We start from the raw sequence: 17,693 nt of genomic DNA, 5'->3' as shown, positions 1-17,693 counted from the left end.
GCTTACCTCTAACTTACCTTACACGAAAGGAAGTTCCGTTCGTTTGGACGGCTGAGTGTGATAGGAGTTTCAAGATGCTTAAGGAAAAGTTAACAACTGCACCTGTATTAGTACTACCCGACCCACAGAAACCTTTTGAAGTATATTGTGACGCTTCTCATAAAGGACTTGGATGTGTGCTGATGCAAGACAAAAATGTGGTGGCTTATGCTTCCCGGCAGCTGAGACCTCATGAACGAAATTATCCGACGCATGACTTGGAGTTGGCTGCAGTAGTGTTTGCTCTGAAGATCTGGAGACACTATTTGTATGGCGCTCAGCTAGAAGTTTTCTCTGACCACAAAAGTTTAAAGTATATCTTTGACCAGAAGGATCTTAATATGCGACAGTGAAGGTGGATGGAGTTCCTGAAGGACTATGATTTTAAGTTAAGCTATCACCCAGGAAAAGCGAACGTGGTGGCAGACGCTTTGAGCAGGAAGAATTTGAATATCTCTTGGATGATGATAAAGGAAGAAAAGTTACTCGTAGAATTTGAGGACCTTAAGTTGGCTATGACTGAGACATCAAGTGGAGTCCGTTTGGCCCAATTGCATATAACACCAGATTTTAAGATTAGGATTCAGCAAGCACAAGCACAGGATTCAGAAATGATGACGATGCTGAGACGGATGAAAGTAGAAGAACCAGAAGCTGTAAGACTAGATCGTAGCAGCCTCTGGAGATACAAGAACAGAATTTGTGTGCCTAGCTCTGGAGATTTGCGGCAAAGAATTCTTGTAGAAGCTCATCAAAGTAGATTTTCTATGCATCCTGGAGTAACAAAGATGTATCAGGATTTGAAACAAATGTTCTGGTGGCCGGGCTTGAAGAAAGAGGTAGCTGATTATGTCTCAAAATGTTTAACCTGTCAGAAGGTGAAGGTGGAACACCAGAAACCGTCAGGAACCCTGCAACCCTTAGAAATACCACAATGGAAGTGGGAGCAGATCACTATGGATTTTGTCACGGGATTGCCAAGGACCTCAACTGGACACAATGCCATTTGGGTAATTGTAGACAGGTTGACAAAATCAGCGCACTTCCTTCCGATTCGAGTTGACTATACATTAGAAAGGCTGGCACGGATATATATTCAAGAAATCGTACGATTGCACGGAATACTTTCATCAATTGTTTCAGATCGAGATCCGAGGTTTACTTCCAGATTCTGGGGAGCTTTCCAGAAAGCATTGGGAACAGAATTGCATATGAGTACAGCATACCATCCTCAGACAGACGGACAATCAGAGCGGACAATCCAGACATTGGAAGACATGCTAAGATCTTGTGTAATGGATAACCAAGGCAGTTGGGATAGATATATGCCATTGGTCGAGTTCGTCTACAACAACAGTTACCAACAAAGTATCGGGATGGCACCATATGAAGCTCTCTATGGAAGAAGATGTCAGACACCATTGTGTTGGAATGATGACGGAGAAGCCAGTGTCTTAGGTCCAGACTTAGTGCAAGAAACTACTAAGAAGATAAAGGGGATTCGCCAGAAGATCCAGACAGCACAGAGCCGTCAAAAGAGCTATGCCGATAATAGACGTAGACCCTTAGAGTTTAGTGAGGGAGACCAAGTCTTTCTTAAAGTAACCCCGACTACTGGAATAGGTAGAGCTCTTAAGACTAAAAAGCTTAACCCTCGATACATAGGACCTTTCCAAATACTTAAAAGAGTCGGTCTAGTAGCTTATCAAGTAGCCCTTCCTCCATATTTGTCAAACCTTCATGATGTTTTTCATGTCTCGCAACTTAAGAAATATATTCCCGACGAGAGTCATATTTTACAACCAGAGACAGTACAGTTACGAAACGATTTGACATATCAAGCATCACCAGTTCAGATCGTAGAAAGAAACGATAAACAGCTGAGAGGCAAGACTGTTCGCTTAGTCAAAGTAGCTTGGGGACAAAGAGGAGAAAAAGAGCACACTTGGGAATTGGAAGATAAGATGAAAGCTGATTACCCGCATTTATTTTCAGGTAACTGAAATTTTGAGGGCAAAATTTTCTGTTAGGAGGGTAGAATGTAACAACCCCGGTTTTCGAGTACGCGAGATCTTTTCTGAAAGTACGAATTTCTCCGGAAGATCAGTGAGGGGAAAACCTTTGATATATCATCAAGTATCTCAATCCTCATTGTCATTATTTCATCTTTAAGTTAGAACCTTTTTCGAGACAAGCTCGATAATGCAATCACGAGGAATCTAGTTTTTGAACCGTATCGGTTAGGAGTTTTAATTCGATTTTTCGTAATATATCCGGCTAGTAATGCTGAGTTACGTCGGGAGCGGGTAGAAACCGACAAATGAGCTCATTACCTACACTAGGACTAGACATGCATCATTCTTGTCTGTGCATTATTCTCTGTTGCATTCCTACTTGTGTTTGTCTGGTTACATCCTGACGCACCTGTACATCCTTTTCCTGATAATCCCGAGCACCCTATACCAGCTCAACCTTTGAATGAGGCGGTACCTGAGCCTATCATTCCTGATGAGCCTGAGTTAGCTGATGACTACGTACCTGTGATACCACCAGAGTGGGATTTTCCCCCTGAGCCGATCCCCGACTTTCCACAGCCTGATGAGCCAGCACTATCGGACGGTGGGGTAGCTCCTATATACGCGAACGGACCTGTGCTTGCGAATGGTTTTGTACATAGTGACAGCAGTGTTTCTGGTGGATCTGAGGACATAGTTGCAGCTGTGGACGATGAGGAGGCGGAGGATCCTGAGATAGAGATAGAGCAGGATGAGGAGATGGACGAGCCTCACGGCGATTCTCCGAACGGCCACATGTAGATATAGCTTGACTGCGGAAGGGGCTCTAACAAGGAACAGACTCATATAGTAAATAATAGTTAATAATTAAGAGGGATAAGTTAGTAACACTTAGCTTCTTGTATGACCATGGCATACTGGGAGTTGGGTCGTTACAAGAGGTAGACCCAAGAACAAATGCTTCCAAGACACAACAGAGGTAGCAATAGACCATCAGCTTAACAAGACAAAAGCCCTTCAAGGACGGCCTATTTCTTGCTCTGCAATGCAGTCCTTCAAGAATCCCTTTTCTGCTCTCCTGGCTGTGTTGTTCGACAACGACGCTCCTCTTAGGAGAGTTTGCAACACCAGTGATCTTCACGTACGCACCATATATTAGCTTTCTTTCGTTCGTTCATTCCTTCATTTTCTTACCCTTGGCATGCAACGTTTGTTTTCTTGGTACAGGGGACTCATGGCGGCATCATGCATAACAATAATGAAGTATGTTTCTTAAATTAATAAATTGGCAGTAAGGCTTGCTTAATATTTATATTTGTTGTATGCTTAATATTTTTTTAAGTATTATATGTTTAGTCATCAATTTGGTTTGTGGACACTCAACTTTCAGTGCTCAAATTTGGTACGAGTCAAGTCTTGCTGAGATTCTTAATTCTCTTCAGTGAAATTGCGGGGTTTTCTTAGATCAAAGATATATGATTTTCTGCATTCACGAGTCCTTTAGTGATTTTGGTACTTGGAATCATCTATTTAATTTATTTTTTGTTCTTTCCCTTTACTCATGAACTTGGGGATGAGTATGGAATGATATTAAGGTTGGATTGGATAAGAGAGTGCTGCATTTTTTATTCTTATTTTTTGGTTCTTTGTTACTACTTTTGATTTTGTCATTGTTTTGATGGAAAATTCTCCAAATCTTTATGTCATTATCTAAGTCAATTCCAGATGATGTCTCAACTGTGTTGATGGCAAAATCTGAGAGAACATGCCATTGTTAGAGCTAGCATGGTATGCTTCATGGTTGTAAATTTTGACTTGTTTGAAGTCTTTTCATATTCAATAAGTTTCTCATGGATAATTATAATAGTTGTAATGGTAATTAGCAATGTTCTGAAAACCGAACCGGACCAGCCGGTTCAACCAGGTTAACCGGAAACCGGTTACCAGGCCGGTCCGGTTGACCTTCAAAACCGTCCTGCAAAAAACCGGTAAAAAAACCGGTCGAACCGGTGGTTAACCGGTGAACCGGCCGAACCGGTCGGGTTTTTAACAGCACCGGTTTTTAACTAAAGACCGAAAACGGTGCCGTTTTGACGCACAAAAGAAAAAAAAAAAGAAAAATGAGCCCAACCCACTTACCCGCATAGCTGACCCGTAACCCAATTACCTTACCCCTTATACAAACTACGAGAGTCACTCAGCAGCCACCAAACCTCAACCCTAATTTCACTTCAAAGTTCCAATCTCCTTCAGTTCATCCAACTCCAACGAACGCGACCATCCCTCCCAGTCTACCACAATCGACACCACATCAGAGCTGCTGTCACCGGGCAGAAGGACCTCCAACGGGCGGCGTCGTCGGCTTCGTCTGGTCGTTTGGGCATCTGATTTCCGAAGCTTCCGTGGTCCGCGTCGTCTGCTCATCTGGTAAGCTTCTCTGTCAACGTTTGGGCATCTCATCTCTGAAGGTTCTCTCGTCTGGTCGTTTGAGTTGTACTGGTTTTTTCAACTAATTTTTTTAATTTTGTTAATGAACTATATCAATTGATACAGAGTTCTTTATTTGGTTAGTTATATGGATTGATGCAGAGTTCTGTTTGTAATGGCTGCTGTATGTAATTCAATTTTGGATTATTTGGTTAATTATATGTAATGGCTGTTGTACTGGTTTTTCAATTTTGGGATTTTGAATGCTGAATAAAATTTTAATATAATTTTAGATTCTGAATGACTATAATTCTGAATTTTGCTATAATGGCAGAGGTTTATTATTATGAATTTTGCTGTAATTTCTGAATTTTGAGATGTGAAAGTACTGTTTGTCATATAGCTACAATTGGGAATAAATAAATTTTATTATTATTTTTATTTATTTTCTTAATCAAAATTTGGAGTCTCTGGTTAGGTTGGGAAGGGGCTAATATTGTTGTTGGCTCATGATAATTTCGTCATCCAGCATAAATTAGTTTCTGAATTCGAGTTTCTAATACTTTATTTATTTACTTTTTAATTCTTGCTGCCTCTCTTGTTTAAAAGAAACGATAACTGTGATAATATTTGACATGATTTTATTGGAGACAGAGACATCCTCCGTTTAATAGTTCCTCCTTATGCTTGCTGCATATGGAAGCTGTAACAATCAATTGCGGTGCCAATGTATTGTTCAATGAATCTAAAAATTAAGATGGTCTTATGAATAAGACTAAGGAACAAATGTTTGGTTATCAAATTTTCTGCTATTGAGAAAACAGTTTATTGTTATTATATATTGAATTTTTTTTATAATTTTACTGTATATTTAACTAAACCGGTTCAACCACGGTTCGACCCCAGTTGAACCATTAAACCATTAAACCAGTTACTCGACCGGTTTAATGACCGGTCCGGTTCTCGCAACCTTGGTAATTAGATATAAAATCATTCATATGCTTCTTCTTACAAGTTAGTGGTGTGCGAAATCGTGATCTTTACTTCCTTGGTAACGGCGCTAAAAACTACATACGCACGTTCATGTTCTTAATTCTGTTTCACAACTTCGTACAACTAACCAGCAAGTGCACTGGGTCGTCTAAGTAATAAACCTTACGTGAGTAAGGGTCGATCCCACGGAGATTGTCAGCTTGAAGCAAGCTATGGTCACCTTGTAAATCTCAGTCAGGCGGATTCAACTGATTTTATGAATTGATAAGTAAAAGATAAATAAAATATAAAATAGGATAGTGGTACTTATGTAATTCATTGGTGAGAATTTTAGATAAGCGTATAGAGATGCTTTCGTTCCTCTGAACCTCTGCTTTCCTGCTGTCTTCATCCAATCAATCCTACTCCTTTCCATGGCAAGCTGTATATTGAGCATCACCGTTGTTAGTGGCTACATCCCGTCCTCTCTGTGAAAATGGTCCGATGCGCTGTCACTGCATGGCTAATCATCTGGAGGTTCTCGATCATACTGGAATAGGATTCACCATCCTTTTGCGTCTGTCACTACGCCCCGCACTCGCGAGTTTGAAACTCGTCACAGCCATCCCTTTCCGGATCCTACCCGGAATACCACAGACAAGGTTTAGACTTTCCGGATCTCAAGAATGGCCATCCATGTGTTCTAACTTATACCACGAAGATTCTGATTAAGAAATCCAAGAGATACTCATTCAATCGAAGGTAGAACGAAAGTGGTTGTCAGGCACACGTTCATAGGGAATGATGATGAGTGTCACGATCATCACATTCATGTTGAAGTGCGAATGAATATCTTAGAAGCGTGGCCCACTTGGTGTGTGCTTGGGCTGAGCTTGAAGTTTACACGTGGAGAGGTCATTCTTAGAGTTGAACGCCAGTTTGTAACGTGTTTCTGGCGTTGAACTCTACTTTGCAACTTGTTTCTGGTGCTGAAAGCCAGACTACAACATAGAACTGGCGTTCAACGCCAGTTTGCGTCATCTAAACTCGGGAAAAGTATGCACTATTATATATTTATGGAAAGCCCTGGATGTCGAATTTCCAAAACAATTGGAAGCGCGCCATTTGGAGTTTTGTAGCTCTAGAAAATCCACTTTGAGTGCAGGGAGGTCAGAATCCAACAGCATTTGCAGTCCTTCTTCAACCTCTGAATCTGATTTTTGCTCAGGTCCCTCAATTTCAGCCAGAAAATACCTGAAATCACAAAAAAACATACAAACTCATAGTAAAGTCCAGAAATATGAATTTTAATTAAAAACTAATAAAAATATACTAGTCTAGGGTTCTTAAGCACACTCTTTTTTTTTTTTGCTTTGGACCTTGACTTTAACCGCTCAGTCTCAAGTTTTCACTTGACACCTTCACGCCACAAGCATGTGGTTAGGGACAGCTTGGTTTAGCCGCTTAGGCCAGGATTTTATTCCTTTAGGCCCTCCTATCCACTGATGCTCAAAGCCTTGGATCCTTTTTATTACTCTTACCTTTTGGTTTTAAGGGCTATTGGCTTTTTCTGCTTGCTTTTTCTTTCTCTTTCTCTTTTTTTTTTCTGCAAGCTTTTTGTATTCACTGCTTTTTCTTGCTTCAAGAATCATTTTTATGATTTTTCATATTATCAAATAACATTTCTCCTTTTCATCATTCTTTCAAGAGCCAACATATTTAACATTCATAAACAATAACTTCAAAAGACATATGCACTGTTCAAGCATACATTCAGAAAACAAAAAGTGTTGCCACCACATCAAAATAATTAAACTAGTTTCAAGGATGAATTCGAAACCAGGTACTTCTTGTTCTTTTGTTTTTAAAACATTTTTCATTTAAGAGAGGCGATGGATTCATATTCACTACTTTAAGGCATAGACACTTAGATAATAATGATCATGTAATAAGACACAAAACATAAATAAACATTTAACATAAAAGATGAAAAACAGAAAATTTAAGAACAAGGAATGAGTCCACCTTAGTGATGGTGGCGTTTCCTTCTTAAGGAACCAATGATGTCCTTGAGCTCTTCTATGTCTCTTCCTTGTCTTTGTTGCTCCTCCCTCATTGCTCTTTGATCTTCTCTAATTTCATGAAGGATGATGGAGTGCCCTTGATGTTCCACCCTTAGTTGTCCCATGTTGGAACTTAGTTCTCCTAGGGAGGTGTTGATTTGCTCCTAAAAATTCTATGGAGGAAAGTGCATCCCCTGAGGTATCTCAGGGATCTCTTGATTAGCAGTCAAATGTTCTACCACTGAGCTATAGACCCTTGAGATAAATCTCTCCATCTCCTATAACTCGGAGGTGGAAGCTTTTGTCTTCCCTTTTCCTTTTTTAGAGGTTTCTCCGGTCTTAGGTGCCATCAATGGTAATGGAAAAACAAAAAGCTTATGCTTTTACCACACCAAACTTAGAATATTGCTCACCCTCGAGCAAGAGAATAAAGAAAATAAGAAGAAGAAGAAGAGAAAATATGGAGGAGAGGGAGGGGTTTGGGTGGGAAAGTGATTTTGAATTTTGAAGGTAGGTGGGGTTTATGGGGAAGAGTGTTTATTGGGAAGAGAGGATGAATGTTGAGAAGAGGGAAGAATATGAGTGGAGGTAGGTGGGGATCCTGTGGGGTCCACAGATGCTGAGATGATCCTGTGGGGTCCATAGATCCTGAGGTGTCAAGGATTTACATCCCTACACCAATTAGGCATGTAAAACGCCTTTGCATGCAATTCTGGCGTTTAAACGCTGAATTGATGCTTGTTCTGGGCATTCAACGCCCAGATGCAGCATGTTTCTGGCGTTGAACGCCAGTTCTATGCTTGTTTCTGGCGTTCAGGCTAGCTCTTCTCAGGGTGCATTCCTGGCGTTTGAACGCCAGGATGTTGCTTGTTTCTGGCGTTCAACGCCAGATCCATGCTCTGTTCTGGCGTTGAACGCCAGCCAGATGCTCCTTACTGGCGTTTAAACGCCAGTAAGTCCTTCCTCCAGGGTGTGATTTTTCTTCTGCTGTTTTTGATTCTGTTTTTAATTTTTGTATTTATTTTGTGACTCCACATGATCATGAACCTAATAAAACATGAAAGAACAATAAAAATAAAAATAAAATTAGATAAATAAAAATTGGGTTGCCTCCCAACAAGTGCTTCTTTAATGTCAATAGCTTGACAGTGGGCTCTCATGGAGCCACACAGGTGATCAGGTCAATTTTATAGACTCTGAACACCAAATTTGGAGTTTGGATATGGGAGTTCAACACCAAACTTAGAGTTTGGCTGAGGCCTCCCAACACCAAACTTAGAGTTTGACTGTGGGGGCTTTAGTTGACTCTGTACTGAGAGAAGCTTTCTATACTTCCTTTCCATTGTTACAGAAGGAGATTCTTGAGTTTTAAACACAAGGTTGTCCTTATTCAGTTGAGGGATCAATTCTCCTCTGTCTACATCAATCACAGCTCTTGCTGTGGCTAGGAAGGGTCTTCCAAGGATGATGGATTCATCCTCATCCTTCCCAGTGTCTAGGATTATGAAATCAGCAGGGATGTAAAGGCCTTCAACCCTTACTAGCACGTCCTCTACTAGTCCATAAGCCATCTTCATAGATTTGGCTGCCATCTCTAATGAGAAATTGGCAGCTTGTACCTCAAGGATTCCCAGTTTCTCCATTACAGAGAGTGGCATGAGGTTTATCCCTGACCCAAGGTCACATAGAGCCTTCTCAAAGGTCATGGTGCCTATAGTACAAGGTATTAAGAACTTTCCAGGATCTTGTTTCTTCTGAGGTAATGTCAGTTGATCCAGATCACTCAGTTCATTGATGAGCAAGGGATGTTCATCTTCCCAAGTCTCATTACCAAATAACTTGGCATTTAGCTTCATGATTGCACCAAGGTACTTGGCAACTTGCTCTTCAGTAACATCCTCATTCTCTTCAGAAGAAGAATACTCATCAGAGCTCATGAAGAGCATAAGGAGGTTCATTGGAATCTCTATGGTCTCTAGGTGAGCCTTAGAGTCCTTTGGTTCCTCAGAGGGAAACTCTTTGTTGATCACTGGACGTCCCAGGAGGTCTTCCTCACTAGGATTCATGTCCTCTTTCTCCCTTGTAGGTTCGGCCATGATTGTTATATCAATGGCCTTGTACTCTCTCTTTGGATTCTCTTCTGTATTGCTTGGGAGAGTACTAGGAGGGGTTTCAGTGATCTTCTTACTCAGCTGGCCCACTTGTACCTCCAAATTTCTAATGGAGGACCTTATTTTATTCATGAAACTCAGAGTGGCCTTAGATAAATCAGAGACTAAATTTGCTAAGCTAGATGGATTCTGCTCAGAATTCTCTGTCTGTTGTTGAGTGGATGATGGAAAAGGTTTACTATTGTTAAACCTATTTTTTCCACCATTATTAAAGCCTTGTTGAGGCTTTTGTTGATCCTTCCATGAGAAATTTGGGTGATTTCTCCATGAGGGGTTATAGGTGTTTCCATAAGGTTCACCCATATAATTTACCTCTGCTATTGCAGGGTTCTCAGGATCATAAGCTTCTTCTTCAGAAGATGCCTCTTGAGTACTGTTGGATGTAGCTTGCATTCCATTCAGACTCTGAGAAATCAGATTGACTTGCTGAGTCAATATTTTATTATGAACCAATATGGCATTCAGAGTATCAATTTCAAGAACTCCCTTCCTCTGAGGCGTCCCATTACTTACAGGATTCCTCTCAGAAGTGTACATGAACTGGTTACTTGCAACCATGTCAATGAGTTCCTGAGCTTCTGCAGGCATTTTCTTTAGGTGAATGGATCCACCTGCAGAAGTATTCAATGACATCTTAGCTAATTCAGACATACCATCATAGAATATATCTAGGATGGTCCATTCTGAAAGCATGTCAGAAGGACACTTTTTGGTCAGTTGCTTGTATCTCTCCCAAGCTTCATAGAGGGATTCACCTTCTTTCTGTCTGAAGGTTTGAACATTCACTCTAAGTTTGCTAAGATTTTGAGGAGGAAAGAATTTGGCTAAGAAAGTCGTGACCAGCTTATCCCAAGAGTTCAGGCTATCTTTAGGTTGAGAGTCCAACCATACTCTAGCTCTGTCTCTTACAGCAAACGAGAAAAGTATAAGCCTGTAGACCTCGGGATCAACCCCATTGGTCTTAACAGTATCACAGATCTGCAAGAATTCAGTTAAGAACTGAAAGGGATCTTCAGATGGAAGTCCATGAAACTTGCAGTTCTGTTGCATCAGAGAAACTAATTGAGGTTTCAACTCAAAATTGTTTGCTCCAATGGCAGGGATTGAGATGCTTCTTCTATGTAAATTGGAATTAGGTGCCGTAAAGTCACCAAGCATCTTCCTTGCATTATTATTTTCGGCCATATCTTCTTCTTTTTCAAAAATTTCTGTCAGATTTTCTCCAGAGAGTTGTGCTTTAGCTTCCCTTAGCTTCCTCTTCAGAGTCCTTTCAGGTTCAGGATCTGCTTCAACAAGAATGTTCTTGTCCTTGCTCCTGCTCATATGAAAAAGAAGGGAACATAAAATAATAGGGATCCTCTTTGCCTCAGTAGAGAGAGGTTCCTTTATGTGAGTAGAAGAAGGGAAGAATATGAGAAGGGGAAGAGAAAAACTCGAACACAGAGAGGAGGATGGGGTTCGAATTTTTGGGTGGAAGAGAAGTGTTAGTAGATGAATAAATAAATAGAAGGAGATGAGAGGTGAGAGAATTTCGAAAATTAATTAAAATAAAAATTAAAACAATTAGTTAATTAAAAAGGAAATTTGAAAAAGAGGGAAGGGATTTTCGAAAATTAGAGAGAGAGATTTAGTTAGGTAGTTTTGAAAAAGATAAGAAACAAACAAAAAGTCAATTAGTTAGTTGAAAAAGATTTGAAATTCAATTTTGAAAAAAATAAGAAGATAAAAAGTTAGAAGAGATATTTTAAAATCAAATTTTTGAAAAAGATAAGATTTAAAAAGATATGATAGAAATTTATTTTGAAAATTGATTAAAAAGATATGATGAAAAGATATGATTGAAAAGATATTAAGAAGATTTGAAAATTAAATTTGAAAAGATAAGAAGTTAGAAAAAGATTTTGAAATCAAAGTTTGAAAAGATATGATTGAAAGAGATTTGTTTGAAAAAGATTTGAAATTTTAAAATCAAAATTAATGACTTGACTCACAAGTAATCACAAGATATGATTCTAGAACTTAAAGTTTGAATCTTTCTTAACAAGCAAGTAACAAAGTTGAAATTTTTGAATCAAAACATTAATTGTTGATAATATTTTCGAAAATTATGAGATAAAATTAAGAAAAAGATTTTTGAAAAATATTTTTAAAATTTTCGAAAATAAATAAGAAAAATGATAAAGATTTGATTTTTTGAAAAAGATTTTGAAAAGATAAGATTTTTAAATTGAAAATTTGATTTGACTCATAAGAAACAACTAAATTTTAAAAAGTTTTGAAAAAGTCAACTCAAATTTTCGAAAATTTATGAGTGAAAAAAGGGAAAGATTTTTTTTATTTTTGAATTTTTAATGATGAAAGAGAAAAACATCAAAAAGACTCCATGCATGAAAATTTTGGATCAAAACATGTGATGCATGCAAGAACACTATGAATGTCAAGATGAACACCAAGAACACTTTGAATGTCAAGATGAACACCAAGAACTTGTTTTTGAAAAATTTTCAAGAAAAGAAAAAATGCAAGACACCAAACTTAAAAATTTTTATTCTTGAGACATTAACAAATTGAAAATGCATATGAAAAACAAGAAAAGACACAAAACAAGGAAATATTAAGATCAAACAAGAAGACTTACCAAGAACAACTTGAAGATCATGAAGAACACTATGAATGCATGAATTTTCGAAAAATGCATAAATTTTTAGAAAAAAATGCAATTGACACCAAACTTAAAAATTGACTCAAGACTCAAACAAGAAACACAAAATATTTTTTTTTAAGATTTTATATATTAATTTTTTTTGGATTTTCAAAAATAAGAAATAAAAAGCTTAAAATTAAAATAAAATTACCTAATCTGAGCAACAAGATGAACCGTCAGTTGTCCAAACTCGAACAATTCCCGGCAACGGTGCCAAAAACTTGATGTGCGAAATCGTGATCTTTACTTCCTTGGTAACGGTGCTAAAAACTACATACGCACGTTCATGTTCTTAATTCTTTTTCACAACTTCGTACAACTAACCAGCAAGTGCACTGGGTCGTCCAAGTAATAAACCTTACGTGAGTAAGGGTCGATCCCACGGAGATTGTCGGCTTGAAGCAAGCTATGGTCACCTTGTAAATCTTAGTCAGGCGGATTCAACTGATTTTATGAAATGATAAGTAAAAGATAAATAAAATATAAAATAGGATAGTGGTACTTATGTAATTCATTGGTGAGAATTTCAGATAAGCGTATAGAGATGCTTTTTTTCCTCTAAACCTCTGCTTTCCTGCTGTCTTCATCCAATCAGCTGTATATTGGGTATCACCGTTGTCAGTGGCTACATCCCGTCCTCTCTGTGAAAATGGTCCGATGCGCTGTCACTGCATGGCTAATCATCTGGAGGTTCTCGATCATACTGGAATAGGATTCACCATCCTTTTGCGTCTGTCACTACGCCCAGCACTCGCGAGTTTGAAGCTCGTCACAGCCATCCCTTTCCAGATCCTACTCGGAATACCACAGACAAGGTTTAGACTTTCCGGATCTCAAGAATGGCCATCCATGGGTTCTAACTTATACCACGAAGATTCTAATTAAGAAATCCAAGAGATACTCATTCAATCGAAGGTAGAACAAAAGTGGTTGTCAGGCACACGTTCATAGGGAATGATGATGAGTGTCACGATCATCACATTCATGTTGAAGTGCGAATGAATATCTTAGAAGTAGAAATGAGTAAATGATGCAGAAATCCACTTCCGGGGTCCACTTGGTGTGTGCTTGGGCTGAGCTTGAAGTTTACACGTGGAGAGGTCATTCTTGGAGTTGAACGCCAGTTTGTAACGTGTTTCTGGCGTTGAACTCCACTTTGCAACTTGTTTCTGGCGCTGAACGCCAGACTGCAACATGGAACTGGCGTTAAATGCCAGTTTGCGTCATCTAAACTCGGGCAAAGTATAGACTATTATATATTGCTGGAAATTCCTGGATGTCTACTTTCCACCGCAATTAGAAGCGCACCATTTGAAGTTCTGTAACTCCAGAAAATCCACTTTGAGTGCAGGGAGGTCAGAATCCAATAGCATCTGCAGTCCTTCTTCAACCTCTGAATCTGATTTTTGCTCAGGTCCCTCAATTTCAGCCAGAAAATACCTGAAATCACAGAAAAATACACAAACTCATAGTAATGTCCAGAAATGTGAATTTTAATTAAAAACTAATAAAAATATACTAAAAACTAACTAAATCATACTGAAAACTATGTAAAAACAATGCCAAAAAGCGTATAAATTATTCGCTCATCAGTTAGCTTTTAGGACAAATGGTTGGTGCATGTGATAAATCATTTCTCTCGAAAACTTCAAACTATTGGGTGAAGTACTGAAGTATATGAATAATTTTATGTGATGAATCATTTCTAGTTAAAATTATGTGCTGTCACGTGATAAACAAGATTGAAGTTTTCTAGATCTTTGGGAAATGTCATTTTACTATAACATCTTACTTTCTAAAGGCCAAACATGCATGTGTATTCATTTTATTTAATGTGGAATTATGATTCCATTATTATAGGGGAAAGGATGTAAGTGTTGAGAACATGCATCAAGGTTTTACACACGTGTTTAAGTCAACTTTTGGAATAATTGTTACTTGTTACAATATCTCATGCTGGTCTAATGGTCTTGCCTTTAACATCATTTTATTCTCTCTCTGTGTCTCTTGTTAACTTTAATCAATACATTTATTCTGAAGCTATGTTCATCGAGTGGGTCATACAGCAAGAGCTGGCCGAGAAGGATGCGCCGTCACATTTGTGACTGATAATGACCGGTCACTTCCAAAAGCAATTGTGAGTTTCTTTCCCATGATTGTTAATTTTTTACTTCCCCTTTTCAGCTTAGTTTCATAATTTCTTCCTGTTTTTCTTTTAGGACAGTATAGTTATGCAAGTTGATGCGTGATTTTAATACTAGTTATTTTTAGATGTTCCTAGTTGAATACCTTACTGATTCTTTGCTTAGACAGAATTGAAGTAGAAACTAAAAGAGTAAAAAGAAAGTCAGTGATTTTTATTATCCTTTTTATAATATTTTTGTTAAAGTTGGTTTTCAATTGATTAGGCAAAGAGAGCTGGTTCAAATCTGTAGAGGTGAATTGTAGCAGAGCAATTCATACATAAATGGTCTCATATAATTGAGCAATTAGAGGATCAAATTGCAGAAGTACTTGAAGAAGAGAGGTTTTTGATTGTTAATGGTTCTCATATTTTAACTACTGTACTGTATTAATAACTAATGTGTTGTATTTTTACATCCCAAATTCTCAATTTTTCTTATTTTGGGGTCCAAGGAAGAAAGAGCCCTAAGAAAAGCTATAATGGAAGCGGCTAGAGAGATGTTGGAAGATGAAGGAGATGATGACAAACCAGAAGTATGCACTTCCTTGTTTGCATTTAAGGTTGTAATTTAATATGTATTCCTTAACCTCTGTTGAACTTTAATACATGAACTGCAAGCTAAGGGGGCAAATAAGAAAGAAAAGGGTGGACTTTCGCTTGTTGATGTCGCTTATCAACGAGCAAAAGCGGTGAAGCTGTCAAGAAGGCAATGGATTCAGGCAAGATCGTGAAGAAGAACAAAAAGAATACTGCTCGTCCTTCACATAAGTCGTCTTCAAGGACACAGGAGATGCAGGAGCTATTCCAGGCTGACATGAAGGACAAATAGTTGAAAGAAGAGGTGCTGGAGCAGGAAAGAAATCCAAGAGTTCGTTCAAGAGCAAGTCAAGGTATTTACTCAAATCAATCCCATATCTTACATTTGATTAGTTTCATCTTGGTTGAGTCATAAAGTATTTACTTCTTTTTAACGTTGGTAGTTTTTTTGCATCCTGATTTATACTTGCTTTCAATATCTCATTCAAATTCTTTTTTAGGTACAAGCGCAAGTAGTTTGAGGCTAACGATCCTTATTGAAAATGTGTTCATGGAATGAAAATGCACCTGCAATGCAAGACCTTATTGTTAATCTGACATGGGTGCAAAGGCATAAGACTTGTACCATATCCAATCACCAATGGAGGTGATTAAATGAGCAGCTCCTACCACCTGTGAGTTTTAATTGTTGCCTTTTGATCCTTTTGTGTTACCATGGTGACTGGTTGAATATTAGTTATTTAGATGTTCCTAGTTGAGAATACCTTACTGATTCTTTGCTTAGACAGAATTGAAGTAGAAACTAACAGTAAAAAGAAAGTCAGTGATTTTTATTATCCTTTTTATAATATTTCTGTTAAGCTGGTTTTCAATTAATTAAGCAAAGAGAATTGGTTCAAAGCTGAAGAGCCGAATTGTAGCGAAGCAATCCATACATAAATGGTCTCATATAATTGAGCAATTGGGAACTTTGCTTCATTCTTTCTGCTGTATTATTGTATTGCATCTGTGCTAGGCTCTATTTGTTTTCTTTTGATCATTAACTATGTGCTAATCATTGATGTAACATAGATTTGTAGTATTTGTGTTGTTTAAATTTGTATTATGCTTTATTACTTTTCAAGAGAACTTTGTGTATATTTAATTGAATTTAATGAAATATTTTATTTTGTAGTAATTAATTTTAGTATATTTATATTATGTATAATAATAATAATTAATGGTAAAAATAATTTGAAATTTTAGAAAAATGATAGGTGGTTATTTCTAAAAGAGTGAGTATAATTAAAAAAAATTTTAAGATTTTAGCGGCAATAGTAATGGCAACTAAAAGTGAATAATATCACAATTTTAGAATTATTTTTAGTGGTCATATAAATTGCCGGTAAAATGGGTTTTGGCGGCAATAGTAATAGCCACTAAAAGTAAATAATATTGTAATTTTAGAATTATTTTTGGTGGCCATATAAATTGCCAAAAAAATGGCCGCTAAAAATTATATACTTTTTGCGGCCATTAAAAAGGATTTTACCGGCAAATGTTATAATTGCCACTAAAATTTTTTAGCGACAAAGTATAAGACGGCTAATATCTAATTACCGATAAATGTATTAGTGACTATTTTTATTTCCGCTAAAAGAAAAATAAATGGCCACTAAAAGTGATATTTCTTGTAGTGAATCAATATAAACAAGAATAAGGAAATTGAAAATTTTGTAAAATTTGTTTAACATTAATTCTAGATAATCCAAAATTAATTTAAGAAAAATATTCATTCAATCAAATATGAAAATAGTTCCATAATTGATATCACATGATATAATTTTTTCGAATTTATACTGAGTCAGAATACCAGTGTAATATGAATATATCAATCAATAATAATGCATAGCTGAAGGAAGAACCCATGTCTACCATGTAATTTCCATTATAAAAGTATACACCTCATGAATGTTGGAAATAAAAAATACAAATACAAATTTTATTAAAATTATTCTTTACATACAAGTGTTTTTTTCATATAAGTTATACAAGTCATTTATATTCACGTGCGCACGTTTTTCTTTATGCTGTTACTGCAAGTTCTTCTTTTTCTTTTTCATGTTGCACGTTCTTCTTCTTCTTCTTCTTCTTCTTCTTCTTCTTCTTCTTCTTCTTCTTCTTTCGTTATCATCGTTACCAACACTACCACCTCCTCCTCCTCCTCCTCTTCCTCTTTCTTCTTTTTTTTTTTCCATTGGAATTTCTTTCCCTCCTTCATTTTCCTCTTTCTCCTCCATCATCAATTATCTCGTTGTTAAAAATAATGAATAATTCAAGTTCAGATTGTCAATTGAACCAAAATAAAATTGATTATTGTTTTGAATCCAATCAAGTAGCTAACGTGTGGTTCGATTCAAGTTAATTTTTTCGTTAGTAGTTTATATATGATTCTGTAGGTGAATAATATTTCATCGTTGATGATTTGAATTGAATGTAATATAAAAGTTCTGCATTAAAGAAAATATTTTTCTATATTTGCAGCAAATTTGGGTGTAACACGAAAATATTTGGGTGTAACACGAAGATATTTGGATGTAT

General features: G+C 37.2%; 1 long non-coding RNA gene across 4 annotated transcripts; it reads left to right on the top strand.

Moving 5' to 3' along the window:
• LOC110267984 lies at positions 3,188–16,223 on the top strand. Of its 4 annotated transcripts, none has more exons than XR_002355975.1 (4): positions 3,188–3,317; positions 14,432–14,528; positions 14,800–15,466; positions 15,614–16,223. It is a non-coding gene; the product is annotated as an uncharacterized LOC110267984 (long non-coding RNA). The 4 variants fall into 4 exon arrangements; XR_002355976.1 differs by lacking the exon at positions 3,188–3,317 and having other exon boundaries at positions 14,101–14,528; positions 14,800–14,918; positions 15,029–15,466; XR_002355977.1 differs by lacking the exon at positions 3,188–3,317 and having other exon boundaries at positions 14,101–14,528; positions 14,800–15,109; positions 15,195–15,466.

This window comes from Arachis ipaensis, chromosome B10 (genome assembly GCF_000816755.2).
Source record: "Arachis ipaensis cultivar K30076 chromosome B10, Araip1.1, whole genome shotgun sequence".
Taxonomy (NCBI): Eukaryota; Viridiplantae; Streptophyta; class Magnoliopsida; order Fabales; family Fabaceae; genus Arachis; species Arachis ipaensis.
The sequence above is the reverse complement of the archived record's forward strand: the minus strand, read 5'-3'. Positions and strand labels throughout refer to the sequence as shown.